The 22381-nt window shown below is 43.5% G+C and overlaps 1 long non-coding RNA gene across 2 annotated transcripts; it reads left to right on the top strand.

Annotated features, from left to right (window-relative positions):
- The first annotated feature begins 1594 nt into the window (after positions 1 to 1594).
- LOC128311893 (uncharacterized) lies at positions 1595 to 10146 on the top strand. Of its 2 annotated transcripts, XR_008290551.1 has the most exons (4): positions 1595 to 1910; positions 2255 to 2308; positions 8137 to 8588; positions 10074 to 10146. It is a non-coding gene; the product is annotated as an uncharacterized LOC128311893 (long non-coding RNA). The 2 variants fall into 2 exon arrangements; XR_008290550.1 differs by having other exon boundaries at positions 1604 to 1910; positions 8137 to 10146.
- Positions 10147 to 22381: the final 12235 nt, after the last annotated feature.

Raw genomic sequence — 22381 nt, 5'->3', positions numbered from 1 at the left:
TTTACCTCCTCAATGTTCCTGTGAGCCCACACTGCTTTCTCCAGCCCTGGTATCACTACACTGGTTCCACCATCATTTCTCATTTGTCTGTTGCAGTAGCCTCCTCACTGACACCTTGAGCCCTTGTTAAATTTGTGAATCTATGCCCATCATCCCTCTGCTGTAATCCTTCAGTGGCTTCCCACTCACTGCCTGCAGGATAAAGTCCCACACAACCTTCTAGGCTTTTATGATCTGAACTCCACTCCTGCTGCCCAGGCCTCCAGACAAATGAAACTCCTGGTACTTCCTCTAAAGCACTGCACTCTCTCTTCCTTAGACATTTGCATCTCCTGTCCCTCTGTCTGTAATCCTCTTATCTCCTACCTTGGGCCAACTCCTTGCCTCCAAACTTGGCTTAGACATGAGCTTCCACAGATACCTCCACCAGTGTCCCAGCTGGGTGCTCCCGAAGACCATCTAAGTATCTGCATTCAAGCCCCTGCTACACAGTTCTCAGATGGCCTGCTAATGCACCTATCTCTTCAGAGGCCTAGGAGCCTCTTGAGGTCAGAACCATGGTTGGTCCTGGTGTCTTACACAGAGCCTGGCCCAGAGTCGATCCTCAAATACTATACTGTATTTTCTTGAATCTAAGGAAATTCTTTAGTGTAAGACATGCCATCTGATTGCATGGTAGGAGGACATGGAGGTACCACATTAAACATATGTCCAATTATTTTTGACTAATGAAATAGTATATTTATCGAAGCCACATTTCTTCTTCAGGAAGGACTGGGATTTATGTTTGTGTCTGCCTTCATTACATTCGAAATGGGAGTATTCTTCACCACAAGAACTGCATTGACAGTTCTTCAGAGCCTAATGATGGCTTCAGAGCCTAATAATGTTACTCTGGGTGTGCTTGATGCAGACCTCTGGAGCACTTTAAGATTGCCAATGTAATTTCAAGAATATTGAAAAATACCATGATTTCTTCTGCATTTGCTATTTGATTGAACTCAGTTTTTCTTTTCTTTTCTTTTTCTTCTATGTTGACTTATGTATTGCTGGAAGTGAGACAGTCTGTCTCAAAAATGAGTCTAACACTTTTGATAGATGCTGTTCTGCTCCTGAGTGATAGTCCCTCAAGACATGTTCTGTGGTCCCATCCCCTCCCAGATTTGAGAATGCTGCAGTCTATGCCTGGATGCTAGGCACTTCAGGTGCCTATCATTGCATTGCAGGTAAATGAATGGATATCTCCAGGATGCAGGATTATTTTTCCCTCCAATGTTCTGTCATGGAGGTTGTCTTTCTGAAGACATTTTTGGTGAAAATTAATGATTCGCATAAAAGAGAAAACTCTACTTATGTGATACTACCAAAGGAAATAACCAATTGCAACTTCTATTGGATGGATGGATACTTTGTATTCTTCTTACACTTCCCACACACAGGCAAAACCTCCTTTGTTCAGACTTACTTCTCTGCTTATCCTCTGGCAAGTTTCTCTGGATCTTGATTATAGGAAGACACATTTGATTTCATAAATTTATCACTGAAACTCAATCTGATATAACCTGAGAGGGGAGGGTCATGGTAAATGAAGCTGAAATGACCCTGCCTCTTTTTACTAAAGTTTGGCAGTGTCTACAAGACACATGGTTATTTAATTGTTTCTAGGAGTGTTGTGCTTCCTCTCATGTCCACATCCTCGAATAAACAGGAGACTCCCCAGGGTTGGGGTGGTGACTTCCCCCTACACTCTAGCTCTTAGCTGTGTTCACAGAGGTTTCTGAGAAGAGCAGGTATCCCCACCCCAGACTCAGAGGATGAACACCTAAGGAAAGGCTTCTGCTGTCTTTATTATGAAGAGAGGCACTGCAGGGTCTGGGTTTCCTAGCCTGATGCTGCATCAGTTTCCATGGGTGAAGAAATAGCTCCAAGCCTTCAGCTTAATCCTTTTGCCTCATACCAGGAATTTTCTTTATGTCTTTGATGAGTTAAAGCTCTACTCATCCTGTCTATCCCATTTATTTATATGTTCCCTCATTTTTTCGGTAGCCATGTATACAGGCTAGAGGGGCTTTAGAAGATAACACTAGCAGAAAGGAAGGGTGGGGGATCCAAGACCCTTATGGCAGTATGTTTGGGGGAAGGGTAGTCTTCCTTGAGACTGTGAAGTTCCTGAATCATCTCCTATAAACCTCTTATCCCCCCAGCAGGATCATGGGTGGTTTTAGTAATTCCTCCTCTTGTTTCTCTTCTTTAGGTTTCTAGCCTATTTTCCAGGTGTCCCTGGACATGGAGGAGGCCTCAGTGAACGGTAAGATCCAGGAAAAGACTGTGACTTCAGGGAATAACAATCAACAATTTTTCAGGCCTGAGAAACCAAAACCAAAACTGCTGCTTCGGTAAGACTGAAAACCTGGGTTTTCTATGGCTGTTTTCCCCTTAAGACCTCTGTAGCTGTGCCTTCATACCATCCTCGCTGCCAGAAAACACAGAGAGGGAGGTAAAGTATAATCATTTCAGTGATCATCCACTTTGAATAATTATTTCCATTGTTAGTTAGTAGATCACAATTGATGCTCACATTAACACTCTGACATTCACTGTAATCCCCTTTTCACAGACATGGGCAAAGTAGGTAAATTCATTCATTCATCTATTTATGTATTTATTCATCCATTCAAGAAGTAGTCAGAGGTATTCAAGAAGCTCAGAGATATGTATGCTCAGAGATATCTCTGAGCTACATTGTATAAGCAATGACCTCTGAAAGTACCTAATGCAATGGGTAAAGTATAATATAGTGATATAAAAATATAAAATATGAAACTGTGAAATGTAAAAATAACATAAGAAGCATAGAGGTAAAATTGCTGTGGGATCACATGTGAGAGTGGCAATACAATCTGACAGGAACTGCAAGTATTATTTACCAGGAACAGCAAGTGGTTGGCTGTGGTTGGCACACAGGAAGCATAGAGGGATGGATGGGGCAATGAGGCTAAATGTTCTTTTGGGAATGGAGAGAGGGAAAAGGTTTTGAAATGCCAGGCTAGGGAAATTATACTTTGATAGCAATGGGGATCGTTTGAAGACATTTGAGTCATGACCCTCTCTGGCTGGAATGGGAGAAACAGGGAATTGATAGTAGGGCCCATGTGTGAGGTGAGTATTGTGTGACTCCCCTCAGGGGTCAGCAGGTGATGTGGTCTGCATTGAAACCCCAAATCCTTGGTTCTTCACTGACAATGAGCTGCCTTCTTCTTGGAAATGCCCCATATTATGAGTGGAGAATGGAAGCATGGAGAAGCAGGGGACTCCATGCCAGTCATCTTGGGGTCAACACCAGTGAGGGGTGGCCAGCCTGCTGTTGGGCCCATGACTTGTTCACTATTCTGTTCTGAGTGCCCAGTCCAGTGCTGACAAGCAGCAAAATATGCAGAAGAGAGGAGCAGGGGTCGTCCCTGGGGCCTCCTTCCTCAGGAGGTTGCTTTGCTAGGGATGTGACAGTTCAGCCAAGTGTTCTCCCCCTCTCCCCCTTAGAACACACTTTCATGGAGAGTCTGGAGCATGGCAGCTAAAGCAAAGGACTTTTCTTCTTCTCCTGGCCCCTCCTCACAGCCTGGTCCAGGGCACTAAGCACCCAAAGTCCAACAGGGTCAGCCCAGGTCCCTTGAGCAGGGAGAAAGCAGATAGTAGTCTGCGGAGTGAGGGGTCCTCAGTAGGTGCTTAGCTGTGGAGCAGTTGCCCTGCAGGGAGCTTCTTTTGTCATTTCTGTCAAATCTGAATTCTCAGAGGTGACAGCTTTGACTTCAGATCTCCTTCTTTAATTTAGTCTTTGTCACTCCATTGATGGAAATTTACACATTCAATAACTATTGCTAGTGTGGATTGAGGCATGGGTGATGGGATGAGAGCGGAGGCTGTAGATGCCAAAATCTTGCAGGAGAGCCATCTCCCTACAGCTGGGGCCCTAAGCTGGGGTTCTGGATGCCCTGCTGTCTGAGGCTCAGGGTGGAGAGCTCAGGGTTCCTTTTTCATTTACCAAACATTTGAGCTCCAAGTCAGATAAGGAGGTTGAGGATGTAACAACAGATAATAAACGGCCCTTGTTTTCTAAGAGCTTCTAGTCTAATGAGAAAAATAACTAGACTTGAGACCTCACATGAGGTCGTGTAGAGTGCCTGTGTGCTTTGGGATCAGGGAGCCAAATAACTGTCTTTGATTCATCTATATCCAATTTAATTCAAACCCCAGTGCTGAGTACCTGTTTCTGGGAAAAACACCATTGGAGTGGTGGGCTGGATGTGGGAAAGCAGAGACTGCAAGGACTATGATGCTATATATCAATAGGACTAGCTGCTCTTTCATCTTCTCTCCCTCTCTCCTTCTCCTTCTCTCTCCCTCTCTGTCTCTTTCTCTCTCCTTCCCTCCCTGCCTCCACTTCCTTCTCTCTCCCTTTCTTCCTCTCTATCCCTTCCTCCCTCCTTGCCTGCCTCCTTCCCCCTCCCTCCCTCTCCCTCTCTTCTTCCCTTTCCCTCTTCCTTCCCTCCCTCCATCCCTCTTTCCCTCTCCCTCTCCCTCTCCTCCCTCTCTCTCCTTCTCCCTCTCTCCCTCTTTTGGCTCTCTTTTTTTCTGTCTTCTGCTTTCTCCTCTCATCCTTTTTCATTCACTCATACAGTAAATATTGGTGGTGTTCTCAATACACTCCAGACTCCCTGATTCAGATCCGGGGAAGAATGCTGAGCTCAAACAGATTCTGTCCTTGTCCTCATGGAATTCACCCAAGTGTGTGGGAGACACAACCATTAATCAAATAAGCACCCAAGTGTGTAATTAGGAGCTGTGCTGAGAAGGGTGCAGGGAGCTATAAGAATGACTCATGGGCTGATCTCATTGATGGGCCCCAGGGTGCTGTGCACATGTCCCAGAAACTGTGCTGCACTCAAGACCTTTTATTCTTTATTGTTGGTATACTAATGTTACACTGCATATACATAATGTCATATATACCTATATGTTATAACACTATATATATAATGTAATATACATTGTATCATATATATGTATGTTTTAAATTGCAATCCATAGAGTATGATTTCTGGCCATAAGAATGAGTTTGTTTTGAAAGCTGAACACTGACAGAATGTAAATTCACTATCAGAGTACTGCATGCAGAGTAAGGCACACAGAGTATGGCATGCAGAGTATCGCAGGTAGAGTACTACACCCAGAGTCCTATATGTGGAGTACCGTACACAGAATACTGCACACAGAGTACAGCACACAGAGTACTGCATGCAGGGTACCGCACGTACAGTGCTGCACACAGACTACCACATGTAGAGTACTGCACGCAGAGTACCACTTGCAGAGTACTGCACACAGAATACCGCACAGCTCCCACACCAGTTGGTAAAGAGCTGCTTCCCTGAATCTCTGAGTGGCATGTGCCCTGTCCCCACCTCCCTTTGGATCAGCACCCCTCCAACATTCAGGAGTTTGCAGATAAATGCCTCTAGGATCCTGCTCCAAAGTTCCAGCTGATTTTCATCCTAATTATTTGATGCCCATGCTACACAATTGTCAAAATATTTTGAATTTTACCCCATTCTTAACATAATATTACTGAATGATTATTATGTGCTAAGCACTGTCTTATCTATGTTAGGCTCTGTAACTCATATAATCCTCACAACAGCTTTGGAAAGGGTATGTTATTGCTATGCCAGTTTGTAGATACACAGAGATGTTGAAAGGGCAACTCCTGGCTAGGTGCCTAGGGTTACAAAGATTGAAAAAGGTGTAGTGAGGTTGAACCTGGGAAGTCTGGCTTTGGAGCTGATACTGTTTTTTTTTTTTTATAAGCCTGAATGAACTAAGACACTAAGTCAATAAGACAAAAATAAAGAACAGCAAAAATTACAGAATTATTTCATGAATACAATGAAAGTACAGAGATATTGTCCCCATTTTTTTGTTTTTAATATTACATGTTTATTATTGAAGTACAGTTGACAAATGTTATGTTAGTTTCAGTCACACAACATAGTGAATCTACAGCTCTACACATTATGCAGTGTGGAGCCAAGACTCTTAGCCTTGGAGCATCACTGCCATTTTCCAAACCAGCAAGAACAAGGAGGACAACCCCATAGAAGAATGGGTGAAGGATTTGAACAGATAATTTGCACACACAGACACAAAAGAGATGTACGTGTACAATAAACCTATGGCAAGATTTTCACCTTCATTAAAAATTAGATAAATGTAGGGGTGTCTGGGTGGCTCAGTCGGTTAAGCAGCCAACTTCATCTCAGGTCATGATCTAAGGTTTCATGGGTTCGAGCCACACATCAGGTTCTGTGCTGACATCTCAGACCCTGGAGTCTGCTTCAGATTCTGTCTCCCTCTCTCTCTGCCCCTCCCCTGCTCACTCTCTGTCTCTATCAAAAAATGAATAAATGTTAAAAAAATAAAAAAAATAAATGCAAATAGTAATAATAATGATATATTCTTCTACTGTAATATTGGAAAAAAATAAAGTTGGACAAAACCCAGTGTTAGAGATGTTGTGAGGACTTGGACAATCTTGTTAGTAGGGGTTGTGATATTTGGGGGACAGTTTGGTAATATGCATCCAATATGAAATGTGTTTCCCCTTTGAAACAAGTCTACATTCAGGTTACCACAGCACAGAAAGATATATAGTCAAGGACATTCATAAATGTATTGTCTGTTATCACAAAACAATGAAAACAACCAAAATGCCCACCACGCATGAGTTAGTAGAACAAAAAATGGCAAATTCTTATGGTAGAACGTTCTCAGTCTTGGAAATGGTGATAAAGCTGAAAATGCCTGAATGACATTTTCCATTAAATACAATCACAAAACAGTGTGCATGAGACCACTTGTAGAAAATTATATGCATATGAGTATATGTATATGCATGGAGATAATCTGGAAGACATGGCACTAAAGAGTAAATGGTAGGTATCTCCAGGTGTGGAAGATCTTTTTCTCTCCTTCTTTGGGGAGCAAATTTCATATTGTTTGAATTTTTAATTAAAACAGTAAATATATTTAGTTAAAAGAACTATCAGTGATGGGGTGCCTGGGTAACTCAGTCAGCTGAGTCCGACTCTTGGTTTCAGCTCAGGTCATGTTCTCACAACTGGTGGATTTGGCCTCTGCACTGGCAGTGTGGATTCTCTCTCTCTCCCTCTCTCCCTGAACCTCCCTCCTCTCTCAAAACAAATAACGAAAACATTAAAAAAACACAAAGAGCTATCAGTAAGATATTGGCTATAGCTTCTAGCCGAGATTTCTTGAAGGCATTGTGCTTCTTTTAGAAAAGTGTTTTTCAAACTGCAGGTTAAAATCCATTACTGGTTCTAAAATCAGTGTATAGGTTATAGACAGCATTTAAAACAAAAACAAACATACAAAGTTGAGTGTTATTTTGTGAACTAATAAAAATTTACTGTTGTGCTTGCTTTGTGAGGTAAAATGTTATCTGTAGGGTCAAACACAGAGCTTTGATGGTATGCTGAGAATGTGCTGCTGGTGGGCCAGACTCCTGGGATTCAAACACTGAGGAAGTTCCCCCAACCCTCCAACTTTTTGGAGCAAAGAAAATAAAGGGCCCAAAACCAAGTGAGCTGTCTTTTCCTGATCCGTGGTACCCAAAAGCTGTATTTCTCCTTCCTTTTACCTACTGCACCAAATGTACCATGGGTTTGTTGAAAGTGTTTCTTACTAGCAGCATCAGGTAATTTGGAGACATAGTTTTTCCAAACAGAACCAATACGTCACTGAGAGCAGGGCTGCTTACACAGCAGAACCTCAAGCTTTTACTTCAGTCTTGCACACGTGAGAATTCCTGGGTGGGAAGGTGCAGGGCCACCTTGTAAGGTTTGTATAGAGAATAATTTAGGGCTTCCTCTTGACCAAATAAAACATTATATTGATAATGAGCCCAAAAGAAGGCTATAGGTAGAAAGGCTGTGCATAATAATGCTAATATTAATACTAATCATAAAATATTTTATAATCCAAATGCAAAACAAATATAACCCAATGACATTAAGCCTTGCAAAAGGTTCTATTAACCATTTTTTTTTCTTTTCTGTATTTTAGGATGCTTTGAAATCTTGGGGCCTTGTGACTAGGGCTCAAGGGAGGGATGGCCCCTCCCAGGGACAACTAATTCCTAGAGATAGCAAACAACTGGCCTGAGTGCATGCCTTTGGTATTCAAACCAACAAATCCAGAGCACATACTGGGATCTGCCTCCTATTATCAGGTTCTGCAGTCTTAGATACTATCCCCTTGCCCTCAGTCACCCCAGGCCAGGTACTAGACAACTAGAAACCACCTCTATAACACAGAGCCTGCCAAAATTCTCAAACTATCTAATAATTCCCAGCCTGCTCAGCTGCATATCCTGCTTCACCCATGACTTCCCCCAACAACCACAATAAAGGCTTTGTTCATGTTGTTTTCCTCTTGTCCCTTCTGACTCCTGACAGATCCTGGTGCTTCCCTGTGTGGACTTAGGTGGTATGGCATGTGCCTTTCTCTTGGAAATTGTAAGTAACAAACTATCTTTTCCGTGGCAACAATTTCCTGATCTGTTGATCTTACCAGCCTGATTGTATCAAATCCTGGGTACATTTTCAAATAAGTGTCAATCAACGCCAAGTAATCTAGGCACTCAAAATTGCCAGATAATTCAGAATTATTAATAGTAGGCTCAAGCCATTTGAAGATTTATATCCCCACTTTGCTAATAGATTTAATACCTCAGAGAATTTATTCTATGAGCAGAGGAGCCACTTGGGGAAAGAATGGCATTTAAACTCCTTTGGAATGAAATCCAGAGGTTGGCACAGCCATGATCCTAATGATTCTTATGAGAGTTAACTCAAGAGGTCTAGATTCAGATGATTTTCAGTACAGAACATTTGCAAGAGCATTCATTGGTAGCCCTGACAGTAAGGTGGGAATTAACTCTGTGATGTGTCAACAATGGGAACAATGCTTTTCAAACCTTTTCTCAAAGATCTTTTGCTGAAAGCATTAGGCTACCTTGCCTTTCTTGATTAAAGTGACTTTATGCCTGGAGGAAGGCTGTGAATGAGCAGAGGCTCTCTGTTTCACAGAAAAGCTTCTCATCATACTTGGAAAAGGATGGTGTAAAATTTTTCAGGTCAGTTCACACCAGGGCGATTCTATGTTGGAAGTACTTGTGCTTCTAGAACAACTTGACAACAGGAAATTGTCAAACATTTTCTTAAGCTCCTGGAAGCTTACTAGGGGAGTCAGGGATTGTTCCTTCTAGATTTGAGCACTGTACCAGTTTACTTAGGAAAGAAAAATGTTCTAAGAGAAGAGTGAAGCACCTAAACATTAAATTGAACAAGGCTGGCTCAAAACTTATCCACATGTCTGGGGCGTGGCCCTAGCAGCTCCTGGCAGGGGACACTGATGGAAACCAGAAGTGCCCTATGAGGCTCTTCTGTTTCACAACCTTGCTGTCAGTCAGGCTGGGCATGCTTGGACAAGGAGGAGAGGTTAGGGTGGATGGTGAGATAAATTGCAGAATACACTGTATATGCCTGACTAGCAGTAGAATTTTCATAGACCCTGATTTCCTGGATTTGGGGAGGAGACATATCACTATGATGTCTTGATGATAGGTCAAATAAAGAGCTTATTGTGGAAGAATGCATGTCCTCAGAATAGTAGGACTTCATTCTCTGTGTTCTGTCACTGCTCACACATGCTCAGGGCTTATCAGTATCAATTTCCTCACATTCATTACCTCTTTATTGCTCACAATAGGGGTATGATATTATTGTTACATCTATGGTCATGGAGCCTGAGGCTCAAGGATTAAGGGTCTTGCCTGAAGTAACAGACAGTGAGGGTCAGGGTGTGGATTTTAGCCATGCTCTTAACCCAATCCACACTGTGGCAGGCTAAAATTCACCATGTGTCTGTTCCACAAGGTAAGAGGCAGGTCAGCTTTTCTGAAGCAATTCAACTTCAGTCATGTTTTTCTTACCCCAAAGGCACTATTACTGGCTATTCCATGTGCTGAAGAAGCTTGCTGTGGCTTGCAGTCACCCAGAGAGGTGTTTTCAGGCAAGTCAAGCAGCTGTTGTCTTCTGAGTCTGTGACTTTCTCTCTTCCTTCCTTCCTTCCTTCCTCCCTCTCTTTCTTTCTTTCTTTCTTTCTTCTTTCTTTCTTTTCTAAACATTTATTTATTTAAATTCAAATTAGTTAACATACAGTGTAGTATTAGTTTCAGGAGTGGAACCCAGTGATTCATCCCCTACATATAACACCCAGTGCTCATCCCAACAGGTGTCCTCCTAATGACCATCACCCATTTAGCCCATCCCCCCACCCAAACTCCCCTCCAACAACCCTGTTTGTTCTCTGTATTTAATAGTCTCTAATGGTTTGTCTCCCTCTCTGTTTTTATCTTATGTTTCCTTCCCTTTTTCTATGCTCATCTGTTTTGTTTCTTAAATTCCACATATTAGTTTGTTAACCAGATGCTTCATTCTACAGTGCAGGCTGGCAAGGTGGAGGGGGTGGAGTTTGTACTTGGCCACAGGTGGCTTTGGATTTGAGGCCCCAAGAGCTTGCTGACCCCTCAGAGGGATCAGGTTACATTTGTGTGGAAGGTAAGAAGTTCCTACTGTGAATCTGTGCTTGATCCTGGTTGAGGAACCTTTGCTTCTCTTTGATTATAGTAGTCTGCCCTATGTTGCTGTGCCTTTCCACACTGCATTCTTATTCCCAGGTAGGGCCTGGATGCTGGAATGTAGTCAGAACAGAGGGATTTGGGAAGGGTGGGGCGGGGGGTGGGGAGCAGAGGCCCAGCATGGGGTGGACTGGAGTCACATGCTTTCCAACTTTATTTACCTTCCCTGAGACTCAGTTTCTTCATTCCAATCTCAAAGGATCATCGTAACTTAAAATGAGATTAAATAGGCAAAACTTTAATGTGCTTCACTCATGTTAGGCTCTCAATAAATGTTTATTACCACATTCCATTCTCTATCCCTCCTTGGCTACCACTTCCTTCTTTCCTTCCTTCCTTCCTTCCTTCCTTCCTTCCTTCCTTCCTTCCTTCCTTCCTGTATCCATTTCTTATTTTCCTTCCCCTACTCCACTTTCCAAGACTCAGTTTCTAGAACCAGATGCTGTCTGGTGGGTTAGGGCAAGATAAGGAAATGCTGACCCCCTTGGGATGCACAAATATTACAGAAGCCCTGACCACAGCTCCCTGATCACTGGAGGCAGGACCAAGGCACAATTCTTGCATTATAATGATATATGTGAGGGGGAAGAATGGAGGTGGAGGAGCAAGACAAAAAGATGGCTATTTGATTGTTCTCTCTTTCCTCCTCTAGATAAAAGTGAAATTCCTGGACTGGAGAACAAAATACTCCCTCACAAAAAAGAAGACCATTAAAATTTACTTCTGCTGCAATGTAATAAAGGGGACGATAACCCTCAACATCAGGAAATGACTCCATGCTTTCCCTTTCATATTTGAAACCAGAGGTCCTTACAGCTGCTGCCTTCCTCATCTCAAGCATTAATTTTCTATTACAAATAAAATTAATGAGTTTAGCCAATTTCTGATGCTCATAAAGTTGTGCTTTTCATTACCAAGGTTAACAGCCTGCTGGATACACCTCCTTTTGGTGGGACTCCCACAGAGCTGGGACTGACTGATGCCACCTGGGGCTCAGGGTAGACACACACCCCAGTCCTGGTCCTGAGATACCAGATGTCTGCTTCTTTTTCTTTAAACCCACAATGTCCTCCACTTATTAGACCTTCAGCTTAAAACTTGCCTCTCCCAGGATCCCTCCCTGATTGACTCTGAGCATTATGACCACACTATAATGTCATATTCTTTTAACACCTACACAGGGTTGGTGACAGATTCAAGTCTGATGGGGGAGACAGCCAGTCTGATGGGACCATGCTGGGGAACAACTGGCCAAGTTCTTCTCACCCAGGGTAGGGTCAGGAAGCTTTTCAAAAATATGTGATATTTAAGTGTCTAGCAGTACACATGGCTATAGAGCTAGGGACCCTTCTGCCTTGTGTCTTTTCTCATAGTGCAGCTCTGTAGACCAGGGGTTGGCCCATTGTAGTCCACTGGCCAAATCTAGCCATTGCCTGTTTTTGTGAATAAAGTTTTATTGGAACACAGCTATGCTTATTAATTTGCATACTGCCCATGGCTGCTCCTGTGCTATGACTGCCACACTGAGCAGCTGTGGCAGAAATGGTCAGCCCACATAAAATATTTACTGTCTGGCTCTTTATGGAATAAGTTCGATGACCCAGCTGAAGTTTGCAGTAAACTTTTCTGATGCTTGATTTCAACCAAAATATTCCTGACCTCTGTTCTGGTGCATTGAGTCTCTTTATAGCTAATGTTAAAATGTTAAGAATTAATACAGTTATAAAATACAAACACAAGGGCTTGGTTGTCAGAGTACCTGTATTTGGATCCCAGGTCAAACTAGTCACTAATGACTATATAATAATAATAGTAAATGCAGTAACAGTTTTTATTTGCTCAGCAATTATTATGTGACAGGTATTGGGTTAGGCTTTTGAAATACATTATTTCATTTAAATTCTCACAAAAAATGTCAAATATAGGTATTTTTTATCCCCATTTTATAGCTGCTGAAACTAAGGCTCACAATAAGTGGTGAACTTAACTTAAGAATTATATTCACCTTCTGGGCAAAGAAGAGGATATATGAAATCAACAGCTTAAACAAAATTGAATGTTTCCCCATGCTCTTCCCATAATAGAAATCTGCTGATGAGCAAACATGGTAGGTGATGTAGAAGTTTCACTTATAGTTATGTTCTGCATTCTTATCACATTATTTTCCAGTTTTCATTTCTTCTCAAGGACTAAAACAGTGGCTGGAGCACCATTCATCATGTGCATTTTCTAGTTAGGAATGATGAAGAAAAGAGAAAAAAGCAAAAAAGGCCTTTCATACAAAGATCACACAGAATCGTCTGCTTACAGCTCATTGGTCAGAATGAGTCACTTGGCCCTAACAACCCACAAGGGACCTGTATGTTTTTGGCTGGCACATTGCTGCCCTGAGTAAAATAGGGATATGGTCTATCAGAGGAGTAATGAATGTTGGAATGGCTACTAGAAATATCTACTCCGTCTGCCACTTTGGCTCCCTAACTCCTGTGGACATAGTTCTTCCTACACAGGGAACACATGCTTCTATTCCTAAATTACCCCCACCCCAATCTTTTCCAGTAACTGTGTCCAGCTAAACATCTACAGCCTTTCAATGTTGTGCTATGGGCAGCCTTCTCTATCAGTGCCAGATGTGGCTTCTTATAGCCTGGTGACCCATAAGCTAAATATCAGGCTACTTGTTCCTAGTGTACCCAACACATCATTGTGGAGAAAGATAAAACAACCACAATTTAAAAAAAAAATCCTTCCATTCAGGAAATGGGGGAAGAGATACAGAGATTTTTGGTCTTCAGGGGTAGTTACATTCTGCTGGGCAGGGATGGTGGGGCTTGCTGCTTGGACAGTGGAATGAGTGGCTTCTGGTTGGCACATGTGGCTGCTTCTCTCCAGCTCACGGGAGCAGCTCCTTGGACAGTGTGGTCTTGCGGTCTCTGGCTCTGTTTCAGGGAGGGTCCTTCCCGCTGATCATCCTCCTGCCGCCTTGGAATTGGGCATGGGAGAGATGGTCCTTCCTGGGAATGCATGGTTTTAACACCCTGCAGTGTGGGGTGTAGGACCAGGGAAGGGAACTGTTTTAGGGCTTTTTCAGCCTCAGGTTGCTGCAGGCTGGGCTTGAGGTTACTCTAGAAATGCAGTTCTCTCAAAACCCAGATTGATTTCTAGTCTATTTGCCTCTGAGCGCTGTAATGTGCAAATAACCGCAGTCACATTTCTTCATGCCTGGCCTCTGTAGCTTGGTCCATCCCCTTAGTTTGTAAATTCATGATGACCATGATAACACCCTTAATCTGGCATAGACTCCCATTGTTTTTGTGGAGAAATCTTAATGAAAGGTCTTGATAAAGGCTTAGGGTCATAGTTTTATCTTCTATTAGAGTTCCTACTTCAAAGTCCGCCTTTATAACCATTTCCTTATGGGGTACACCAACATTCCACTATTTTTTAGCTTTGTGAAAACTCTTACACAGCTTATATAGGGCACAAGATGGACAATGTAACATCCCTTCCCACTCTGCTCACACACCAGCCAGCTCTAGGTGAAGTCCATCTCTCTTCCTGCAGGACTTTGTTGAAAGTAACAGGAATGAGGAGTCACACCAGCATCCATTTTCTTTCTCCTACTTCCCCAGGGATCTAACTTCCCTAACTTCCCATAGGGAGTGGTCTAACTCCCTATGGAGCAGCAAGCAGTCTTGACCAATTGCTTTCCCATTGCATATACGGGTTGCCAACTTTCCAGGAAGTCTTCACCCTCCATGTGGGCTCAATTCCCTTCACAGAACTCAGGGTATGTGCTACATTCAGTTCCATTACAAAAAGCACCTCTTGTATGATAGCAAACTCTCTATCAGTGAGAAGTTGCATCAGGCTCTTCATAGAGACATAACCTTGTGGCTTAAAAACCTAAAGGTTTAACTGGTACATAGTGGTTATGCTCATTCAAAGATGAAGTAGTAGAGTCAGTGTTAAAGACCAGGATGTTCTGCAACATAGCGCAGTTCTGCAATTCATTGCCAAACTGAACTTGACTGAACTTTAGTTTCTCTCTCTGTAAAAGAGGTATAATCATTTTCCTGCTTCACAAGGCTGTTTTGAGAATGAAATGAGATATGGTATAAAGTGTTACAAATTTTTGACACTATCCTTAATATGTTCTCCCTTCTGGGAAACTGATTTGCATTTTAAGTAGAACTTTCAATGTCCAGACGCAAAGGAATAATGTTAATGGGGAAACTTTCAGGCACCACACAGGTCAGTATTAGAAATGTTATAGGACACAAACTGCAACCTCCAGTCCCTTTCCCATCATCCTTTATAATTCCCTCCTTCTTATTCTGCCCCCCAAATCCTTTCTTCAACCTCTGCCCCTTTTCCTCACCATGACGCTGAGCAGGTAGCTAGCCTGGTATGTTTGGAGGTCTCTATATGAAGCACCATTTTGGTACAAGCCAGAAGGTCAAGCAGGAATCTATGTCCCCTGAGTCTTTGGCGTTAGGAGGCTTTTTTTCATGAGAACTGGCACAAAGAACGTGGATACCCCCTTACCTCCGAGAGGAGCACTGTGGCTGACCAGGTCTGCCTCTGCGGTCCACAGATCAGACAGTGCAGGGGTGTCTGAGCACACACATCCTCTCTGCCTAAGCTCTGGCTAGCTTGACAGGCTTCAGGGAGGACTCAAACATGCCATATGGGGGGGCCTTGTGAGAATTTCATTAGCAGGGTTGAAAGGCTAGGATTCTGGTTGTGAGGAAGAAGGAAGCTAGGAGTCCTGAAGGTTGGGGTGAGCTATAGATGCAGCTAAGTGGGAGGAACCCCCCCCATCTCCCTGGACATCTCCTATCTAGTTGGGATCTGTTCTCAGGGGGGATGGTGTAGGAAGCTTTTATTATAGCAAGGAACCTAATGCCTAGACCTGAGAAAGCATTTTTTTGGGTACAGGAATTAAAACCAACCTATAATGAGCACTATTTAGGAAGAACATGGTGCCATTTTCTATATAAATTAGTTCTTTTTCCAAGTGATTATAAAATAGAATGCCAAAAGGTATGAAGAAGAAAATAAAATTCACTGAACCCCATCACTGAGAGATAACCACTGCCGTCATTGGTGTCTGTGGTCTTTCTCCATGGATACATATTATACTGAGGGAAAAGTAAATCATTTCATAAGTATGGAGTCATTCTCTTCATAGTCCATACCTGCTTTCTTCCCTTCTTAGCTTTTGTTGGGGATGTGTTTGTCAGCTAATAGACCCATGTAGATCTTTAGATCTAGGATCTTCTACTTTTGTAAACAGAGTTAGTTTGCAGGGGAAGTAGAGTTGTTAAGCTGTGTGGGAAAGCCTGAGCTTTGCCTGATTGAACAAGGCTCCCCGCAATATCCTTTGTATAACTGTGAGGCATCCTGAAGTCTCCTGGCCCCATACCTGGGGGTGGTGTCTTGTTTGTGAAACCAGGTGGCCTGTTGTGTGGGTGGGTGAGCACAGGCCCTGTCCCATCTGGGAGGATTGGTAGGGGGTTGCAGGGGAAGAGCTAATGCTGTTCCCCCATTCAAGAACATCCCTGTTGATGAGAGAGGAAATGTTTGTGAAGTAGCACTGTAGGAGCTCTGGAACAATGCCCTAAGCAGGTATCAGCAGTGGCCCTGTCTGAGTAATCCCAGGGTATGAGGGGCTTGCTCCTCCTTCATCTGGCAGGCAGCTACCCACAGCCATCCACATTTCATGGGCCAAAGCCTATGGACATCAAGCTGGAAGCCAGAACTCCAATTCTTTTTCCCTCTGGCATTCACTGACCCAGCACATCCCAGTGTCTTGGCCTGCATACCTAATCAATCAACAATTCACCCTCTTATTGCCAAAGTAATTTAGCTAAAATGCAGACTGAACTTGGTCACTTCCTTGTTTAAAAGCCTTCAATAGGGGCGCCTGGGTGGCTCGGTCGGTTGGGCGTCTGACTTTGGCTCGGGTCATGATCTCACGGTCCATGAGTTCGAGCCCCGCGTCGGGCTCTGTGCTGACAGCTCAGAGCCTGGAGCCTGTTTCAGATTCTGTGTCTCTCTCTCTCTGACCCTCCCCCGTTCATGCTCTGTCTCTCTCTGTCTCAAAAAAAAAACCAAAAACAAAACAAACAAACAAAAAAAAACGTTAAAAGCCTTCAATAGTTCCTAAAGACCAAAGAGGTTTTTCTGAAAGGAAGTTTGTGGGGTTTATGAGGCTCTATGACCTCCTGCCACCCATAGCCTCCAGGGAACCATCTGCTGCCAAGAAGGACCTCCCCAAATGGTACTGCTTCTCACTTATATGCCTTTCTTCTGCTTAGGATGCTCCATCGGCCTCTTCTGGTCAATTTCCAGCCATCCTTGAAGACTTGAAGACTTGGCTTAGGCACTCCTTTCCAGGGAGCCTTCCCAGCCCATTTTCTTTCCCATCCTTCCTAGCCATGAAGCCCTGTATTCATGTCTCTGCAGAATGCCTGCACTCACCCTGACACTGCACGGAGCTGATGTCCCCCATGAAGCCTGGGGCTCTTGACTTTGTGTTTCTGGACTTGGTAGTGTAATGTGTATGGAATTGACATCCAGTGAATTTCTGTTGAACGAGGGATTACTGGGATCATTGTTTTCTTTAACCTTTGGCTTGGAGGTTGAGTCAATGTGCTCATGGAGGAAAGTTGGGAGAATGGGGACAAGTCCAATGACTGAGGGGTGCTGGGTCTGGGTGTACTTGTCTGCCACTTGCCAGATGGTAGCTTCTTCCAGGTAAGCAGCTTTAGATCCCTGGGAGGTCAAGACAGGTGTTAAGCCTGGCTGTACTGTAGTGGTTGGTGCACTGCCTAGGGTTCTACCACATACATAGTCCACAGATCCAATCTCCAGCTTTAGCTTCATGTTACAGCTGGTGCATATGACCTTGGGTGAATCACTTTGTTTTTCTGGGCCTTAGGTTTCCCATGTCTAAAATTAGCAGGGAGGTGATTGGACCTTAGTAATAACACAAAAACTCCCTTGCTATCTAAGGATCATACCCGACATTGATTGCACCACCTAGTTTAGGAGTTTTTGCACCAACCCCCCCTCCCACTCTAAAGAGCAAATGCCTCAATGTGTTCAAACAATAGAACATGTCCTAGATCATCCAGGAAAAACCATGTTCTTTTGACATTCTCCCAGCTCTCATGTTCTATGGCTCTGAGCTCACTCTTCTTGGAGAATTGCCTAAGAAGTAGAGGCTCAGGGAAAAGGAGAGAAGACAGAAATAAGGAAGGTAGTTCCTCTGTTCCACTAAACTTTGGAAGAATCGGGGCCTATGAGTCATAAGCAAGGGCCTCCCTCAAGAGCTCATAAGGAAAGCCAAAATGACAATTTCACAAGCCAAGCCAAGGCTCTTTTGCTTTCTCTGTAACAGGTCCTTATCTGGGGAAATGTAACTAGGAAGTCAGGCTCCATACCTGAGACCCTTGTTCCCCATCTTCCCCCTGCCTCCTCCACTGCCAAGTATACTGGGTTAAGGGATGAAGCTCCTTGGTTAGCCTACACCCAGGGGGTTTCCAGACCTCTTCAGGACTTTTATAGCCATGAGAATTCTGGAATATCTTGTCAATATTTCAAAAAATCTAATAAAAATTGAGCTTAGATCTGTGTTAAGGCTGCAAAGGTTAACTTTGCCAAAGACTTTAATTTTGACTTGAATTGTAACTTGGTGTGCTTATTTCATATCTAATGGCAACCCTAATGGGCACTTAAAGCATCCATTGAGTTGTTTAAATTTTTTTTAACGTTTATTTTTGAGACAGAGAGAGACAGAGCATGAATGGGAGAGGGTCAGAGAGAGGGAGACACAGAATCCGAAACAGGCTCCAGGCTCTGAGCTGTCAGCACAGAGCCCAACGCGGGGCTTGAACTCACAGACCGTGAGGTCATGACCCGAGCCGAAGTCGGCCGCTTAACCGACTGAGCCACCCATGTGCCCCCATTGAGTTGTTTAAAACATGGGAGACAAAGCAATAAAGATAATAAAATAAACAATTCTTTGCAACATAAGGCAGATATAATAAAAGATCAAAGGTCTGGAATAATTGGGAGGAAAGACCTGGAAGCCACAGGCTCATCCCTCATCTGAAAAGTGAGGAACCTGCACATAGGATGGGTCACCCCAAGCCAGCTGGGGTGGGTCGACTCCCACCTTTATGGTTTTTCCTTGACTGTGTAGGACATGTTCTATCTCTTGAATACATTGAGGTATTTGTTTTTTTGGAGGAGGGCAAAAACTCTTAAATTAAGTGGTGCAATCAGTGTTAGGTCTGACTCTTGGGCAGCAAGGATATTTTTATGTCATTACCAAGGTCCAATCACTTCCCAGGTTGATGAAAATGCCCAGTGCCTTTTTGGGGAGTGTGTTCTGATGAGAAAATCGTTATGTAAGGGTGTTCCATTCTGCTAATGCAGAACTCTGAAAAGGTTCAAGTGTGGTTTTGGCAAGCTGGGTGTGAGGGCAGGTCTGGTAGCCTTAGCCTTGCTTATTGAACACCTCCTGTATGATGGGCTCTGTGCTGAGTGGTGAGGGTGTAGAGATGGACAAGGATGCCTGGTGTCATTGGGCATTGCAGAGATATGTCAACAACTAAAATCATAACAGGCACACACACAAAAATCATAACACATAGTAAAGATTCAGAAAACATTTTTGGATAAGTAAAGAAGGAAAGACAATGAGTGCTATATCTGCCACATAGACAGCAACATTAGCATGTTCAGCAAGGTGCTACCATTGCTTGTTTGGGAATCAGAGAAGAGTGCATAACTTGTGAATTAAAAATCTCAGTGTTAGTGAACCTGAAAAGGCACTGCAGGCTGAGGGCACAGCCTAATCAGAGACACAGATATGAGAGGGTGTGGGATATGTGGTCTGCTTTTTAAGGCACCAGAGTTCGTGTGTGTGAGGTAGCTGGGGCCAGATATTGATGAAGAATGAAGGCAGGGGCTTCACTGTAGAGGCCCCAACTGCCAGGGAAGTATGTGGCATTCCCTAGTGTGAGGTACCTGGAGTCCCCAGAGAGTCCCACTCAGATCTCTGCTCTAACTCTGTTTAATCTTAAGTTTGAGGAGAGAGGGGTCAGATTGTCCAGGCCCCATGTTCTCTGGCCTTTGAGTCCCTCCCATGCTTGCCCATGCAAAATCTTAGAGAATCAGTGAGAAAATGTGACTTGTGTCCTGGCTGGGAGCCCCATCTTCAGCCTCAGAGGGGGAGGAATCTCTGGGTATGAAGATATAGAAGTACCAACAACCTATCCTCAGTTTGGTTCTGTTAGCTTGGGTCAGGGAAGTCAGATGGAAGGTGCTTCTCAGGGGCCAGTTTATAGTAAGCTGCAGATGCATGGAGCCTGTGCTTGCCAGATGGTAAATACCCAGAGTACAGAAGCATATTCAGCTGATGGAAGGAGGGGACCAGTGTTTGTTGAGGACCTACTTGCAGCCAGGGACTAGAATGAGCAGTTTGAAGTAGGCTACCTTATTTTAATGCTTATAACAAACTATGTGGTTTGCCCCTGTTTTATAGATGTGGCAACTGAGGCTCAGAGAGGTTAAGCTTCTTGTCCTGAATCATGCTGTTAATAAGTAAAGGTGTAGGGATTTGAACCTAGTTACCTACTTCTGGTTTCAGTGCACTTCTTTCTCTGTTCCCTTTCCTTCTTTACTGACCATATTGGCCAAAGATCTCAGTAGAGTCCCACTTTGTACCATATGTAACTTTAGGAGGTTTTCCCAGGGCGTGATGAGAGCTATTCCATTTCTTTCCTGATCCCATTTCTGCAACTGGATCACTTTAAGAAGATGGTTACTTCCCAGATCGTCTACAAATTGAGGCTACTGCTATTGCTCCTTTCTCTCCCCTCCACTACATTGACTTAGGGAAATACTCCCTTGGCCTGTTTGAAGTTGGCTTGTAGTTTGCTCAGCCCTGGTGAGTGACTGTTGGTGACATTCAAGTGCACAGAGTCAAGACTAAGGAGGCAGAGAGGAAAGAATCACAAGCCTGCAGTTGGGATTTGGTGACTCTATCTCATTTGTGGATTCAGCTTTGGATCTAGATCTCGCTGTTCTCTGGACTCCCTGATGAGCTGTTCTTCCTGCTGAGGTGGAATTCTTCCCTCCAATGCATAAGAGAGGTTCTGTGCAGAGGCTCTTGGGGACCAGAACAGCAGTTGGAATGGTGCCATAGAGTGATTATCCAAATGGTGACTCCAGGCTGGGTGAGGAGGCAAGGCCGTAGGTGTCTCCACCATGCTGGTGGCTTCTTGCTGAGATAAGCAGCTCCTCAGCTGCCCATGGAGGCAGGTTAATGCATTCCCATGATTGCAGAGGGCTTCCTTGCCAAAGAGATATTATTCCCCATGAGCCTGAGGTCTCTCAGTGCCTTAGTGCTCAGGGAATTATAGCCAGGAATCTCCATCTCAGTTCACTGGAGAAGAAAACAGTGGGCACCTCAGTACCATTAACTGTGCTGTGATTAAGTGGATCCCAGTGAAACTCTTCCCTGCAGGATAGCTGCCAAGGGCTGTAATCGCATAATTATTTATTCCTGGGGTTAAGTTTCTGCCCTTATTAGACCCCAAGCTTACTGAGAAAGGGCCACTAGGAACTGTTCAGTCTCAGTAATATAGTTAATGAAGATGAAGATATTTCATGCTTATTAAGTGACCATGAGCTGGGAGGGAAATGTGTAGAGGACAGGGAAAAACTGAGGCAGGGAATCCCACAGGTTCAATACATCCCCACACAAGAATGCAGCAAGAGAGAGCTTCCTGGAGGAAGAGACTGGTATGTGTCGGCATCAGTACCAACTAACCAACAGCTGTGGCATCTTAGGTGAGTCTTTTAGCCACTTTGGACCTCAGCTTCCTCATCTATAAAGAGTGGATTTTGAATATCTACAGATTTTTATCAGTTCTGACATTATGGTTCCTGGGAGCCTTTAGGGAAAAGACTTCTCTCCACTATTTTATCATATTTGATCTTTGATCTTCTTTGGTTAGGAGAGACTATAGTTAGAGAAGAACCCCCTCAGTGAAAAAGCTGAAAGGCTAGTGGAAAAACATGTTAAATTGATCCTCTGTGATTCCAGGGCCCCCAGGAAACTTCTATTTCAGTGTTCTGATTGTATAATGTCTCCTCTCAGAGTAGAGATGTACAATGACTGTGCACTTCTTTCTTTTTTAACCCTTTATTTATTAATTGTTTTTTAAAATTTACATCCAGGCTAGTTAGCATATAGTGCAACAATGATTTCAGGAGTAGTTTCCTTAATTCCCATTAGCCCCTCCCCACTCCCACAACTCCTCCAGTACTCCTCTGTTTTTTCTCCACATTTATGAGTCTCTTATGTTTGTCCCACTCCTTGTTTTTATATTATTTTTGCTTCCCTTCCCTTATGTTCAACCGTTTTATATCTTAAAGTCCTCATATGAGTGAAGTCATGTGATATTTCTCTTTCTCTGGCTAATTTTGCTTACCATAATACACTCTAGTTCCATCCATGTAGTTGCAAATAGCAAGATTTCATTCTCTTTGATTGCTGAGTAATACTCCATTGTATATATATATATA

Source organism: Acinonyx jubatus, chromosome D1, assembly GCF_027475565.1.
Source record: "Acinonyx jubatus isolate Ajub_Pintada_27869175 chromosome D1, VMU_Ajub_asm_v1.0, whole genome shotgun sequence".
NCBI classification, from domain to species: domain Eukaryota; kingdom Metazoa; phylum Chordata; class Mammalia; order Carnivora; family Felidae; genus Acinonyx; species Acinonyx jubatus.
This window is presented reverse-complemented; position numbering and strand designations above follow the sequence as displayed.